The 17,417-nt window shown below is 37.6% G+C and overlaps 1 pseudogene; it reads right to left on the reverse strand.

Moving 5' to 3' along the window:
- Positions 1-2,843, reverse strand: part of LOC150031712 (uncharacterized) — a 33,264-nt pseudogene extending 30,421 nt beyond the window's left edge.
- Positions 2,844-17,417: the final 14,574 nt, after the last annotated feature.

Raw genomic sequence — 17,417 nt, forward strand, 5'->3', positions numbered from 1 at the left:
AGTGAACTAACAAGGGAACTTGGTGGACCTACAGATCAAAAGCTCCAACAATATGAGATTAATTGGCTAAACTCATTAACCAAATTAATCAATATTCGTTAACTGTAGGTATGCTCCATTAAAGACCCACAACTGCACTCTTTTCACTACAACTATATTTCTGTGTCCACGGATATAGACCAATAACAACAAGTTAGTCTTTCACAAGTGTCCATAACACCAACTAGGTCAAATTATCATTTTACCCTTAGGTTACCTTTGTATCCTTAAGTACCATTGCTCCTCTAATGAATAGCTTGTTTATGGTCCAACCAATAAATAGAAACCTCTCTCAGTCCAATAAGAGGGTAGGACCTTTTGTTTAAGTCCAAGAGACACCACTTAATGGAACACTCATCTACTTACCTTGAAGTCGAGAAGGAGTGAATGAGAAGGAGTGAATTCCATCTTGTATTATTATGTTCCTAGCTTCTCACTAGGTCTTGTCCCCAAAATGGTAGGCTTACTGAGTCGGCAATCTGGCCACTCTCACCCATACAAATCGAAGGACAATCCCTCGTGAACAGGAGTTCATCATACACTTAGGATTAAGACTAAGCTGCCTAAGTCATCCAATTGAAATAGGAATTAAACTAGATAACAACACTACATCTAGTGGTTATTATTTCGCGATTCAGTCTTATACAAACTCATTGCATAGGATACACCCACTCACATGTCACCTATAAAAGCGTGTTGGACCATTGCATTTGTATCAAATACAAAGTGGACCATATCCATAATATCACCAGGATAAGGTACCTAACCTTATCTCTATACTACAGACCCTTTAGGTTGTTTCTTGAACATTGATCTCTATATGTCTCCATATACAGTTTAAGACTCATAAGGCATAGGTAACCGACAGCAGCAATCGACCATCTTGAGCAGTAAGCTTCGTTGCCCGATAGTATGGAGTACTGACCACACCGAGGGACATGCGGATGTTAGTTTATTGCATTTATGTTATTAAGACAAGATAGAATACAACACAATAAATAACATTTATTGAATTAACATTGATAACTCTTTATTGATGGCGGTCAATTAATAACATTTTACTATCTACGGGTTTTAGGGCATAAAACCCAACACCTATATGTCTTCACATATAGTTCAAGACTCATAAGATAGCCTAGGATGTTAGTTTATTGGATTTAGGATTATTAAGACAAAATGAATACAACATAATCAATAACACTTATTGAAATAGCTTTGATAACTCTTTATTGATGACAGTCAATTGTTTACATTTACTATCTACGGGTTTTAGCCTAGGATGTGTTTGACTAGATGAGCCTACACCAACAACTCTTGTTAATATACTAGCTTCTTCAACAACTTAAATTTTCAGTAGTTTCATTGGAAAACTTGCTTAACACAATTTTACTATGGGACATATGCTCCTTGATATGGTCCTCTTCTAAAAATATAGCATTTACTGACACAAATACTTTATTATCTTTAGGATCATAGAAGTCACCGCCCGCCGTTTACTTTGGATAGTCTACAAATAGATAATTTTGAGTGAGGTTCAAATTTCTTAGGATTTTCCTGAAGCACATATGCTGGGCAACCCTAGATCCTGAAGTGGCATAGACTACTTTTATGGCCATTTCATAATGCCAATGGCATTTCAGAAACACTCTTGGACGGAAGATATTTCAAAATGTAAACTGCAGTCTTTACTGTATAACCCTAAAATGAATTAGGTAAATGAGCATAACTCATCATAGACCAAACCATGTCTAACAAGGTTCTGTTTCTCCTTTCTGATACACCATTCTGCTGAGGTGTAGCCAGTGCTGAGAGTTGGGATGCAATTCCATGTTCTATCAAATAGTCCTAGAATTTTAAATCCATATACTCCCCACCTCGATCAGTTTGAATGTCTTAATTTTTTTACCAAATGTATTCTCAACTTCAGTCTTATACTCCTTAAACTTTTCAAGGGCCTTAGACTTGTGTTGCATTAGGTATAAATACCTATATCTAGAATAATCATCTAAAAAATAGATTAAATATTCAAACCCTTATCTATTCTTAACATTCAAAGGACCATAGAGGTCCGAATGTGCAAGTTTAAATGGTTTTTTTTTTTTTGGCTCTATGAACTTTTTCAGTAAAAGATTTTTTAGTCATTTTGCCTTCAAGGCACGACTCACATATTGGTAAAGAGTCTTCTTCTAACTCGCTTAGGTCTCCTCTCTTAACCAATCTCTCATTCCTCAGATTTATGTGTCCTAATCTTCAGTGCCAAAGATGGACATTTTCTTTAAGAGAAATATTTTGTCATTTATTTTGAGTTGTCGCAGTTCTGAACATTTCAATATTTAGAAATGCTTAAGGTTCTAACGATCTTAGCACATATAAGCTACTCTCTAGGTTCAAGAATAAATATTCATGGCATTCATATAAATAAATGATTTATTTACAAGAAAATTTACAGAATATTTTTTTTTTCTAACAAGGCTTTAATAGAAATAAGGTTTTGTTTCATATCCGGAACCACATATACATTATTCAGTAATAGATATGATTTCTAAAAGAGAAGTTTAATGCCTGCATTTCCACCACAAAGACAACATGTTCTGTACCAATCTGAATAGTCATCTCACTAATCTTGAGGCTGTCAAGAACTAATTCATTGAAAAGAAGAATAAACATGATTATTGGCACCTGAATCAATTATCCATGCAGAATCATCATTGTCCACTAAATAGATTTCCAGAACTAGTAAATCACAATTACCTTGTTTGGCTTTCTTCTTCTATACCAAATACTTGAGACAGTTTCATTTCCATTGTCCCTTTTGGTTGCAATGGAAGCAAATTTCTTTGACAACGTTGGCCTTCTTGCCCCTTCGAACTACAAGAAGTTTAGCTTTATTCCCCCGACCTACCTTTTTCTTCTTCCACTTTTTGGTGTCAGAAGAAGATGGTACAAACTTAGTTCCATAGGTCGAACCTTTGAAGAACTTCTTTGAGGAAGTGACAACATTTTCTTCTCCCTTCTGCTCCCCGACTTTCATCAAGAATTGGTAAGTCTGTAGATCGTTGAGGAGAATCGTCAGGTTGTAGTTTAGCTTGTTTATAATAGTATTACTACAGGATTGAAGGAAACTCTCAAGTAGGTTTTCCAAAATAAAGCTAATCCGACTGTCCTCACCAATGATAGACCCGTTCATTTCAGCGATATTAAAATGGATCATCTTTAGAATGTCATGTATGTGTGCATTGAAAATGAACTTTAGAATGTCATGTATGAGTTGTGTGGACGGATGTCCAATCATCTTTCACAGTCAATCCATGATCTCGCGTGCACTGACCATGGGTTTATGCTTCTTTGCCATATAAGTTTGCCAGTACGTATGCTCAGGCCTTTTTATTTTCCTTGACCCACCGTTCATATGAATCTTGAACATTTTGAGATGCTTAGGCATTAGGTACTTGAGGACATTACTTAACAAGGATAAACCTCAGGTCATCGATAATAAGCATAGTGCTTATTGTGTTTTTCCAACTCGTGTGATTGTCGCCGATTAATTTGTCAGCACTTAAAAGGTTTAATGTAGTGCCAGTCATTTTCGAAGATTGCTAAAACCATAGAAATTATTTTAGTTATTAAGGCATTACCCAATTGAAACCAATTAAATTTACCAAAATTCTAATGTACAATATGTCATCTAATTTTGCAATGATGCTTCAACGAGTCGGGATAAAAACCACCATAAGGTGTCAATCACCTCTTCACTAAATTGAGATAATCTCAACAAACCAACACTAGAATAACTCTTCACTATAACGATTTGTCACCATTGTTCGATCAAGAAATCATTAAATTACTTAATAATTTCTTGTAAGTGTAACCTTTCATTTTAGACTCTAAAGTTCCACCTCGGTGAGCTAATCGTAGGGAAAAATCGATCGAAAAAAAAACTAAAGTAATCCTATCCATTTTTGGAGTTTGTGAAAAATTTCTTGCAAATGCCTTCCGTAGGGTGCACAAGAAAAAGTGCCTCGCAGCCGAGCATGAAACTTTACTACAAACCAACGAAGGAGACCGTGGGATATGTTGACACATGTGTAAGAGTAAAGAATATGCAAGAAGAAACAATTTGGATCTAAAACACTCTAACTACATCAATTTTATAGATTAAGCATGCTTGTTCAAAATTGTAAAACAGAGTTGTGAAGAACAAACTTTGATGTAGCTCAAAATTGAAACAATCCACTAGTTGTTTTTTATAAGGAATACTTTGTGGACCACCGTTAGAGCCTCCCCTATATTCTCCAACCTTAGAATGGATTGTGAGATCCAAAATTGTGATGAATTTTAAGGGAAAATGAAGTTTGAAAGAACTTGGAGTTATGGCTTTTGAGAGGAAAAAATCAACTTAAATAGTTAGCGATCCATCCCCAAATCACATCAATCTTTCTTCTATTTAAAGAAGAAATCATGCAAATTAAATTCACCTCAAAGTGACAGCAAATTGAAGATTAATTATAAGTGGGATTTGAGGTGTTGTAAGGAAGTTCAATGTGGGAAAAAACGATTAACTAAAAAAATTATTTAATTTTTTGAATTTCTAAAATTAAAATTTTAAATGAACTTTCTTAAAATTAATTCAAATAATTAATTTAAACAAAATTAATTTTAAAACCATTTTTAAATAAATTTAATTCTAATAGCCACATTTTATGATTATGAGATATGGTAAATGGACGTCAAGGCTTCTTTTCTGAATGGTAATTTTGAGAAGACCATCTACATGGCTCAACCAGAGGGATTCATTGTTCAAGATCAAGTGCAAAAGGTTTACAAGCTTAATAGGTCCATTTATGGGCTGAAACAAGTATCTAGATCGTGGAACATTAGATTTGATAGTGCAATCAAATTATTTGGCTTTGATCAGAATTTGATGAGCTTTGTGTTTACAAGAAAATCATTAACAACTCAGTAGCTTTCCTGGTGCTGTATGTGGATGATATCCTACTCATTGGAAAAGATGTAGGTTTTCTGACTGACATTAAAAAGTGGCTAGCCGCCCAATTCCAAATGAAATATTTGGGAGGGGCGTAGTATGTTTTAGGGATCCAAATCATTCGAGATCGTAAGAATAAAAGGTTGGCCTTGTCTCAGGCATCGTACATTGACAAGATGTTGATCAGGTACTCGATGCAGAATTCCAAGAGAGGTTTATTACCCTTTAGGCATGGAATTGTTTATATAAGGAGCGATATCCTAAGACACCTCAAGAGGTTGAAGAAATGAGACAGATTCCCTATGCTTCGGCTGTTGGAAGCCTCATGTATGCAATGTTATGTACTAGACCTGACATTTTCTATGTAATAGGGATTTTCAGTTGATATCACTCCAATCCAGGATTAGATCACTGGACGGCGGTCAAAATGATCCTCAAGTGTCTTCAAAGAACAAGAAACTATATACTCGTGTATGGAGATAAGAATTTGATCCTTACAGGATTCACAAACTTTGACTTTTAGACTGATACAGATTCTCGAAAATCGACATCAAGATCAGTGTTCACTCTGAATGGAGGGGTTATAGTTTGGCGAAGCATCAGGCAAGGATGCATCGTGGACTCCACTATGGAAACTGAATATATAGCCGCTTGTGAAGCTGCTAAAGAGGTTGTTCGGCTTAGGAAGTTCCGTACAAATTTGGAAGTTGTTCCAAATATGTCTTTGTCGATAACTCTCTATTGTGATAACAGCGGGGCTGTAGCAAATTCACAGTAACCTCGGAGTCACCACAGAGGTAAGCATATTAAACGGAAGTATCATTTGATCAGGAAGATTATGCATCACGGTGATGTGATAGTCACGAAGATCATGTCAGAGCATAATGTTGCTGTTCCGTTTACAAAGGCTCTCACGACTAAAGTGTTCGAGGTTCATCTGGAGAGGGGTCTACGGGACATGTGGCACCTTGTCTAGGGTAAGTGGGAGATGATACTAGGGTATAGAGTATGCCCTAGTTTACTGTATATTGTACTATTTTTATGTATTGTACATTAGTCTCCCGAGGCATAGGACAAGTGGGAGATTGTTGGGATTGGTGTCCTAATTCTATAGGTGGTCTCATAGTTTGTAAACTTTTTGTACACATTGTTATTAATAAAATAAATGTTATTTTATTTGCATTTACTTATATCCAATAAACTAAGATCCGTGGTTATTTCATGAAAATTAAGCATGTATTTGAGACATACAAATAGATCATGCCTTAAGTAATAACCTAAATGGTCTGTAGGATATGGATAAATGAGGGATACCTTATCCTGGTGACACTACGGATACGACCCACTTTGTAGATATTTACAAGTGTTGTAAAGTGCTACAAATGGTATGATCCCGACCATTCATGTGGAGACATGTGAGCGGGGGTGTCCTATACAAAGAGTTTGTATAAGACCGGACCACGAGATAATTAGTCTCTTTATATAACGGTGTTGATAATTAAGACTTACATTTTACTAAAATGACCATAGGTGACATAACCATAATCCTGAGTGAATTAGAAACTTTTTCTCATGAGGGCGGTCCTTTGATTAGTATGGGTGAGAGTGGCAAGATTGCCAACTCAATAAGCCTACCTTTTTGGAGATTCGTCTGATTGGGGAGTTGGGAACTCAGCAACACAAGACAAAATTTACTCCTTCCTTGAAGTAGGGGTAAGTAGATAAATTGTTCCCTCATGGGTTGATTCCAGATCTTGAACATAATGGTCACACCCTTTCTTAGGAAGAGAGGATTATGTCTTATTGTTCATTAGAGAAACCAGTGGTACTTAAGGAGTTAGATATAACTATAGGGGCAAAAATATAAATTGGCCCAGCTGTACTGATGAACGATTTGTGAAGAGTTATCGCACTGTTGATTGGTTATATGGACACAAAAATATATCTGGAATGCGAAGAGTGCAGCTGTCAGTCTTTAGTGGAGTGCTCGGCAGTTACGAATGGTGGATCTCGTGACTAAAGATTTTAGTTAGTTATTTACGTATCGTTGGAACTTCAAGCTACAGGTCCATGTGGTCCCCTTGGTAGCTCAATGAGTTCAAATTGAGAATCAGATTTTGGGTTAGTTTGAAGTGTTCAAAATTTAACAAGAGGAAATTCACTTATATGTGATATAATTGTGGTGATGTATTAGATACATTATTTGGAGGAATTAATATTAATATGATTTATATTAAGTGCCATAAAATAGAAAAAGAACTATGGTTTATATGTTTCATATGATGAAATATTAAAACTATAGGTTATAAATATAATATAGTAAGTTGGTTATCATATTTATTTATAATATATTAATTATATGATAATTAATTCTTTTTCTTTAATAACCAATTGAGTGGGAGGTTATTGGAAGTTTTATAGTAATCGTGAGATAAAAGTGAAAATTGTTTTCCAAAATTAGAGAGTTGATTCAATTTGGAATTTCTCACAAAATGGAAAAAGTCTATCAAGTAAAAATAGTTTTTACTAAGCGATAACTGTTGAGAGCATACACGATCGCTTAGAGTTGACTATACGATACTTACTCGTTGATCGTTGCTACATGATCGTGTAGCAAAGTCTATGCGATAGGCTTCATCTTCTAAACGATCGAGTACATCGTCTATGTGATAGACAATGTTCATATCTCCCATTTACTCGATCGTCTACTCGATTGTATACCTCCTATCTTCCTCAATCCAAGATCATACAAAGCCCACAACTCCTGGATCACACCGAGAATACCAAGGAAACACTTGTGGTGGTGTTCCTGTTCAGTTTGTGAATCAAGTTAAGACTTGATTAGGTTCAAGGAACATTCAGACATTCGTGCTATTGGTATTCTGTTCATTGTGTTCGAGTGCGACTTTGGACGCAACGGAGATTGGACGAAGCTTGAAGAATGGTTCTTCAAAGGTACGCATACTCTATCCCTTGAATCTCTTGTAGCATATTGTAATTTCTGTTTATGCATAATCTATATGTTTCCGTTTAAGACTGTAATCGTTGTGTTCATTCGGAATGGAATTTGGAATGATTGACTTTTGCTGCTCATGGAGATCTCTGTTTTATATTTCCTTCAGTAATAAAATCAATTATGGGATAATTGGTTACAATTTTTTCTCTCAATAACCAACTTAGTGGGAAGTTGTGATCAGTTATGATAACTGATGGATAAAATGAAAATTATTTTCATTTTTACAAAGGGCGATCATTAAGCGATTGAGAATTGTACGATCAAAAGAATTAGCTATACAATAGCTTGAGAGCATACACGATCGTGCAACGAGTTTTCTATACGATAGTCACTTGTTTTCTAAACGATCGAGTACTCAGTTTATACAATAGACTATAGTTATCTCCCACTTATTTAATCGTCTATACGATTTTCAAATTCCTCCTACCCTCTACTAAATCCTACAGAGCCCACAACTCCTGGATTCTCACATCGAGAATATCAAGGTAGTCTTCTGGTGGTTTCTACTTTTTGGTCGAGGGTCAAGTGAGATTTTTTCTTATTCGAGGAGATTGTTAAGGCATGACGTTCGTGTTGGTGAACAATCGTGCTGTTTCATCGAGGGAACGAGAATAATAGTTCTTCAAGGGTAAGTTCGCTTGATCCTTAGTATTTTTCCTTTTAAAACATGCTATAATTTAGAGTTTTTGCATAACTATTACTGTTTGATTGTATGTTCTGTCACAATGGGGTTTGGAACGATCTCGCTTCTGTTCACTGGTCTCTTTGATAAGAGTTCCTTCAAGATGCATCTTACTCAAAGAGTTTAGTACCTCAATGTAGTGGAAGGAAAATGTGCCTTCCTAGCCATTATTGAGAAACAAGTGTTGTGAGAATAAGATGCATTCCCCATATAGTTTAATAAGAAGTCTATTGTACACTAACATGTTTACAATGATTCTCTCAGCTAAAGTGTTTGAGAATCACCTAGTAAAGACTAGGAATACCAGGTAAATAACCTAGGGCAAGTGGGAGAAAAATCGGGTATGAGATACCGTATGGTAAACCATGGGTATGTGATGCCCTAGTTTATTGTATTTCTCTGTAAAACTCAGAAACTCAGTTTTATATATTCGTATATATAACTTACCACTAGTGTTTTAGTCCAAGTGGGAGTTTGTTGGGTTTTATGTCCTAAAACTTATGGTTTGTAAACAATAAAACTTATTCTAAAAATTCAATAAGTTGTTATTGAATATATGAATTGCTTATTTTGTTTTAGAAATAAATCCAATAAACTAAAAGATCCATGACTATTACATGAGTACTCGAACCTTATGTGGAGACATAAAAGTGGATCAGGTTGGAGTAAATAGTCAAAATGATATATAGTATAGGAATAGTTGGGTGCCTTATTCTAGTAACACTATTGGATGCGACCCACCCTATAGTTGGTACAAGGAGTTGTAAAGTGTTACAGACAATGTGATCCTAATTTGTACATATTATGACATGAGGAGTGAGGCATCTTGTGCAATGGGTTTGTACAAGATCAGACCACAAAATCAATCACTCTTACTTTATAACGTTGACCTGGCCTTAATCCTGAGCTAATTATGAACTTCTGTTTATTTGGGATTATCCTTAGATTTGCATAGGTGAGGGTTGGCTCAACAACGCCGGCTCAATATACCTCTATTTCAGGGGTAAGACTAGGTAGATAACTGGGACATAGAGTGTAAGATAGAATTCACTCCTACCCACTTTCAGGGATAGTAAAGAGGTTTTTCTCTTAAGTGTTGACTCCGAGTCTTGAACAAGGGGCCCCAATCTCTCATTAGCCAGAGAGAGACTCGGTTTGTTGATCGGATCATAAACCAATTGTTCATTAGAGGATCAGTGGGACTTAAGGAACAAAAGGTAATCTCGGGGGTAAAACAGACATTTGACCTAGCCATTATTACGAACAACCTGTGAAAGGTTAATTTACTAATCATAGTTATATCGAGTGGACATAATATATCTACAGTGAGGGGAGTGCAACTATGGGTTTTAGTGGAGTGACCCATTAGTAATGGATGAGGGTTAATTTGGTGTAAAGAGTTTAGCCAATTAATCTCGGATCATTAGAGCCCATGATCTGTAGGTCCACGAGGTCCCCCTACTAGCTCATAAATAGATTAACCATAGATTAGCGTGATAAGTTAATTCGAAACATTCAAATTAGAATTAAGAGAATTAGTAATTATATGTGTTATAATTACGCGTTTAATTTTAGAGTTAAACAAAATTGGAAAATCAATTAATATTTAAATATGATTTAAATATTAAATTCATGAATAAGAATTCATGAATGTGGAATTTGTGTAAAATTAATTTAATATTTGATGTTAAATTAATTATAATTAATTATTTATTATTAATTTTATTAGAAAATTAATTTACGAAATTAATTTTGTAAAATTAATAAAGTTTTTAATTTTGAAAACTAAATTGATTTTGGAAATCAATTTATTAAAAAAAAAAATTATAAAACAAAAATTGGAAAAGATTGGAAAATGAAAAGTGGGAGAATCCCACTTTCTTCATTAAAGGAGCTCACTCATTTCCCATTTGACTTTTGATTCAATCTTCTAAGCATGAGTTGCTCCTCATGCAACATGCAACAACCTTCATTATATGAATGTCCTGCAATAAATAGAGAATATTGAAGTGGAAATCGGATATGCATCAGTTGAGTTTTTGCTAAAAAACTTGTGTTGAAGATGGTGTTCTTCAAGAAGGTGCATCAGTGGGCTCCTTCTCCAAATTCCCTTCATTCAAGCTTATTTTGAGTCCCACAACTCAATCTAAAGCTCCAAGAGAATAGTAGAGAAGTCCTTGAGGTGGTTCACAACAAGATTTGGAGAAGACTTGCAATTGAATTTGTGATTCGAAAGGTTTTACAAAGGTATGACTTGAAACCCTCTTATTATTGTATGAGCATGCTTTATTTATAGCCAAAATTAATCAATTAAAATGCTTATATATCCTTGTTGCATGTGCTGCATGCTGATATACTTCTACATGGACAAGGTCGGTTATTCTTCACGTTGGACAGAGGATTTGGGTGGACGACACTGGTGCGATGACCAAATGGCAGCGACTAACAAGGATCTGGTTCCGATCTGGGTTGCTTGCATTGGTCGTTCTTTGGCGACAATGAACAAATGGACGACGTGAGGAGGAGATCTAGGTAGATGGTAGTAATGACAGAGAACAAGAGGAAGAAGAAACCAGCTAGCAATACTCTGATACTATGTATGAAACAAGATCTGAATGGATGATTTTCTGTGTATCTCTATTGATTAATTGTACAGGTATAAATAACTTAGTTCAACACTAAAATTGCTACAAAGAATCCCTTAACAAAGCTCAACAATGTAACAAAAGGAGACTTGATTTTGAACTTTGAAAATCCTAACAAAAGTAGTTTACAATTTAACATAGGGGTTCTGACATTTGTAAACTTAGAATCTAAGACGCCAAAGGTTTCTTCAACATTTTTCACACCTTCCCAGTAGTAGTAGCTACCTTGCAACGCCCATAGGCCCCAATGAAAATCAATTGTAGAAAGGTAAGTAAAAAAGAAACTCAAAAATCGATTTTGGCCCTCATTTGCGCCTGTTTGGTCGATCTTAAATTTACTCACAAATAGTGGCATTGGGTTTTATCCTTCCACAAGACCTCAAATATGGCCTTACTTCTTCCTCTACCCTGATGACATGCAGAAATTCATGTCATCTTAGGCATGACACATGTGGGGACAAGCCAAAACAAAGGCAAGCTGCCAGGATCAACGCATTAACGCAACTCCTTTGTCTAGCGCAAGCCAAATCAAACGAGAGAAGAGTTGAGTTGAATATGGAACACAACCGAAGTTGGATGCCCGTATGACACACGTGGGGGTAAACCAAAACGAAGGGCGTAACCAGCTTCAATGCTGCATTTGAATAAGCCATCTCAAATTTTTGAAGCATTTTGAATGAACGCATTCTCAAAAGCTAAACACAAAGTTGCGATGAATGAAGAAAATGTTTTTGAGCAAAGGCTTGCCAGATCTAAACTTAGAAAAGATCTTTTTGGAGAAGCAACCTAAGTGGAGGAAAGCATTGCGGTGATGGTCAGAGGTGTGTGTAAATTATATTTTGAGAAGTTGGTCATCGTAAAGGAAAAAATGAAAGTGAGTTAGAATTTCTTAAGTATAACGCATGCTTGAGGACAAGCATGATTTTAAGTTTGGGGGTGTGATGACATGTAGAAATGCATGTCATCTTAAGCCTTTTACTTAGAATTATGAAGGTTGTTAAGCAAAATATGCATCAATCATGATAGGAATTCACGAGAAAGTGAGCTTGCGTCGATCAGCATGTTGAATCTCAGCTAACCTGTTATTTTGCATTATTATGCATTCAATGTTCTATTTTTGTAGCTAAAACAGGAAATGGATGAAAACACGGAAACCGGACCACCGCATAGATGACCGCATGTGGAGAAACTCTCCATCGCAAAGACGAACGCGTCAATCAACGTATGGATGTTGTGGTAATCAGCCGTATCCGTCCATCGCATTGGAGTTGCGCTCGCCTAGCGGTTGCGATCATCGTGTAGAGTTGCGACATCAAGCGATTGCGGTCATTGAATGATTGTGACTATGAGACAACGCATACTAATGGGAGCAACACAAGGTTGGTGGAATGAATGCATCAATGCATCTACCTCGAGAAAAACCAAAATATGATGTTGACATTTCACCTACCACGCCGTTAGTGGCAGAGGTTCAGAAAGGACTAACGCGCCGAATGTCAGACTCAGAGCAGTCCATTAATGCTGTCGGCGACCCAAGCTCTATAAATAGAAGTCGATTAATAGAAATTCAAGATATTCGGGGATTACCCCTACAATCTGGGGCTTTTCCCCGTGATCCAGACAAAATGCATGAGAAGACTCTTGAGAGTTCTTCACCTCCTTCATCCATTCTGAGTGACGACCGGAACCTTCGATCAGAGCTAGATCTCGAGAGAGTCAGCTTCTCCGTCCATCCATGGCACCACCGGCAGCCTTCATGCACATCTGTTGGAAGCAAGTCTTTGCTTCCAATCGGTCATTTCATTTCTCTTTCTTTTCTCATATTGTATTGTATGACATTTTGTGAGTAAGGAATTAATGCAATTTGTTTTTAAATGTATCTCCCTGTCTCCTTCGACTCCATCTCTATCTTCTTTGCTTAGTATCTTTACTTTCATTATAACACTTAGTGGGATTGCTTGGGTATTGCATACTTAGTTATGTGGATTAGAAATATGAAACATGTAGTAACCCATTGAGAGGTGTGCGTTGCATGAGTGTGTGAGTAACCTTATTTGCTTAGTGTAAAGTTGTGGCAATGCCTATCAATAGGCTAACGCATTGCTTGTCTATGAGTAAAGTCAGCAACAACCAACTGCCCGGGAGGGTAAGTGGTTGGTCGCATTAAACAATGTATGCATTGGTCACTAAGATAGGAACAATCTTAGGTCAGCAAAGTTCATGCGGTTACCTTATTCTATGAGCGCATCATTCATCATTTAGGCATACTTGGGAGAGTAGTCTAAAACCCAAATCTAAGACTTGGGAGAGTGGATTAGAACGCATAGGCAAGAATGGGGATCTTAGAGATAAGCTCCATTTGCTATTACACAGCGTATGCACCCTACAGATTGGATATTACATGCGTTTAAGAAGTAGGATAAGGGGTTATGCGGCAGCCACGCCCATGCGGCGGGAGCTAGTGAGCTGGTTATGGAGGTCTAGGCAGGCATAGGCTTCTCGGCAATATCGCAAATACACCACATACGTCTTAGAGTTAGGTTCACGTGTGTGTAGCATGATTGCATGGCTCGCATTGACTAAGGTTGCCCTTGCGGTCACTTTTAAGGGTTGCAATGAAATCATCTCCGCATTTTATCAATTTTCCCATTCATTTATTTCATATCAAGTGTTGTTGTGTCTCTACCTCTCATGTATATTCTCATTGCGTTGTCTGTTAGATAGGAGTAGAAGTAGGGTTAACTTAGCAACCTCCATTCCATTCTTTTATTTAAACCGCCGCATGCACATTACCGCATACATATAGCTACAAGTCCCTGTGTTCGACCTCAGATCATTCGAAAAATTTGCGTTCGTGTTATACTTGGCGTGAACACAAGAAAACTTGTGACAGGACGCATGGTCATCGCATACATTTATTAACGCATATTCATTCCAACGCATGACCATCGACACATGACTATCAATGCATATCTTAACATGCATCGCATATTGTGTCCACGGGATTTTAGTTGTTGAATAATTTGACTTCTAATTTCCCGTCACCACGTTTTTGGCGCTGTTGTCGAGGACTTGGCAGCTAAATGTTTGTTAAGTTTTGTGTCTCTGCGAGCAAACCTTTTATCTTGGGAGTATTGTAGCTTGTGCGACTAGGTTGCAAACAATATTGAAGTATAGACGATGTATCGAAAGCCGGTATTAACCCCAAGGTAGAAGGGCAATCAATCGCAAGAGCTGAAGTCAGTTCTAAGCTCATGGTGGCCAACATGCGCCCAACAATTGCCGGAAGTTCCAATGGTCGAGGCAACTTGACCCAAGCAGTTGAGAACCATCTCCTGCATGGAAGACTCCTTGCGGTGACAACACTCTTATTTTTCCAGGGATGTCTTCTACTCTATCTTTACTTTGCTTTCTTAGTATAGGTTATTTTTATTTTCATTGTTATTTTGGATATATGGCTGCTTCCTTGGTTGTGGTACATTTGCTCTTGTAGGTGCGACAATAAAGTCTCCTCGGTTCGTAGAACAATGGAAGAATTCCTTTCATCCTCCAACGCATGGCTTCAATCGCGTGGATTCCAACGCATGAGCGCAAGCGTTGTTCCGCCTAAGGTCTTTTCTTGTTATCTTGTATGCTTTATCCTTTTGAAATTCTTTCTTTCTCGGTTGCATTGTTTTGTGATGTTTCTATGATGGTACGTATAATTCACCACATCTTCTAACTAATCAATGCAAGGCATTCTTTACTTTTATTAGCCTCTTCAAAATTTGAAAGCCTTAAGTTTTATTTTGTGCAAACATTTGTTCAAACATTTATGACCACATTTTTGTAATTTTGTTCTTAGCTTTGTGGTGAGAATGCTGCCAACCTCTAAGTTTGGGGGTGACAGCGGTCTCGGAGAATTGCGTTCATTGCATTGCGATCATTTGAAAAAAAAAAGAACCGAGTTTTTTAGAATAATACCTCCACTGTCAATGCAATAGGGAAACCCATGTTGATAAGAGTTAAGCTGTGAAAGGCACTTGCTTGAAGTTGGATGTCTGCATGACACATGTGGGGACAAGCCAAAACGAAGGCAAGTCGCCAGGATCAGCGCATTAACGCAACTCCTCTGTCTGGCGCAAGCCAAATCAAACGAGACAAGAGTTGAGTTGAATCTGGAATGCAACCGAAGTTGGATGCCCGCATGACACACGTGGGGGTAAACCAAAACAAAGGACGTAACCATGTTCAACACCGCATTTGAATAAGCCATCACAAATTTTTGAAGCATTTTGAATGGACGCATTCTCAAAAGCTAAACACAAAGTTGCAGTGAATGAAGAAAAAGTTTTTGAGCAAAGGCTTGTCGGATCTAAACTTAGAAAAGATCTTTTTGGAGAAGCAGCCTAAGTGGAGGAAAGCATTGCGGTGATGGTCAGAGGTGTGTGTAAATTATATTCTGAGAAGCTGGTCATTGCAAAGGACAACATGAAGGTGAGTTAGAATTTCTTAAGTACAACGCATGCTTGAGGACAAGCATGATTTTAAGTTTGGGGGTGTGATGACATGTAGAAATCATCTTAGGCCTTTTACTTAGAATTATGAAGGTTGTTAAGCAGAATATGCGTCAATCATGATAGGAATTCATGAGAAAGTGAGCTTGCATCGATCAACATGTTGAATCTCAGCTAACACATTATTTTGCATTATTATGCGTTCAATGATCTATTTTTGTAGCTAAAATAGGAAATGGACGCAAACGCGAAAATCGGACCACCGCATAGACGACCGCATGTAGATAAACTCTCCATAGCAAAGACGAATGCGTTAATCAATGCATGGATGTTGCGGTAATCAGTCGTATCCGCCCATCGCATAGGAGTTGTGCTCGCCTAGCGATTGCAGTCATCGTGTAGAGTTGTGGTCTAAAGCGAATGCGGTCATTGAATGATTGTGGCTATGCGACAACGCATACTAGTGGGAGCAACGCAAGGTTGGTGGAATGAACACATCAACGCATCTACCTCGAGAAAAACCAAAAGATGATGTTGACATTTCAGCTACCACGCCGTTAGTGGCAGAGGTTCAGAAAGGACTAACGCACCGAATGTCAGACTCAAAGCAGTCCATTAATGCTGTCGGCGACCCAAACTCTATAAATAGAAGTCGATGAGCAGAAATTCAAGTGATCCAGATAAAATGCGTAAGAAGACGCTTGAGAGTTCTTCACCTCTTTCATCCATTTTGAGTGACAACCGGAGCCTTCGATCGGAGCTAGATCTCGAGAGAGTCAGCTCCCCCGCCAATCCATGGCAACACCGGCAGCCTTGGTGCACATCTGCTGGAAGCAAGTCTTTGCTTTCAGTCAGTCATTTCATTTCCCTTTCTTTTCTCATATTGTATTGTATGACATTTTGTGATTAAGGAATTAATGCAATTTGTTTTTCACTGCATCTTTCTGTCTCCTTTGACTCCATCTCCATATTCTTTGTTTAGCATCTTTACTTTCATTGCAACACTTAGTGGGATTACTTGGGTATCGCATACTTAGTCATGTGGATTAGGGATATAAAACATGTAGCAACCCACCGAGAGGTGTGCGTTGCGTGAGTGTGTGAGTAACCTTATTTGCTTAGTGTGAAGCTGCGGCTAGCATTGCTTATTTATGAGTAAAGTCAGCAACAACCAACTGCCAGGGAGGGTAAATGGTTGGTCGCATTAAGCAATGTATGCATTGGTCACTAGAGATAGGAACAATCTTAGGTGAACAGAGTTCATGCGGTTACCGTATCCTATGAGTGCATCATTCATCATTTAGGCATACTTGGGAGAGTAGTCTAAAACCCAAATCTAAGACTCGGGAGAGCGAATTAGAACGCATAGGCAAGAATGGGGATCTTAGAGATAAGCTCTGTTTGCTATTACACAGCGTATGCACCCTACAGATTGGACATTGCATGCGTCCAGGAAGTAGGATAAGGGGTTATGCGGCAGCCACGCTCATGCGGCGGGAGCTAGTGAGCTGGTTATGGAGGTCTAGGCAGGCATAGGCTTCTTAGCAATATCGTA

The sequence above is a fragment of the Benincasa hispida genome, chromosome 12, assembly GCF_027475165.1.
Source record: "Benincasa hispida cultivar pf3 chromosome 12, pf3_genome.v1.1, whole genome shotgun sequence".
Taxonomy (NCBI): Eukaryota; Viridiplantae; Streptophyta; class Magnoliopsida; order Cucurbitales; family Cucurbitaceae; genus Benincasa; species Benincasa hispida.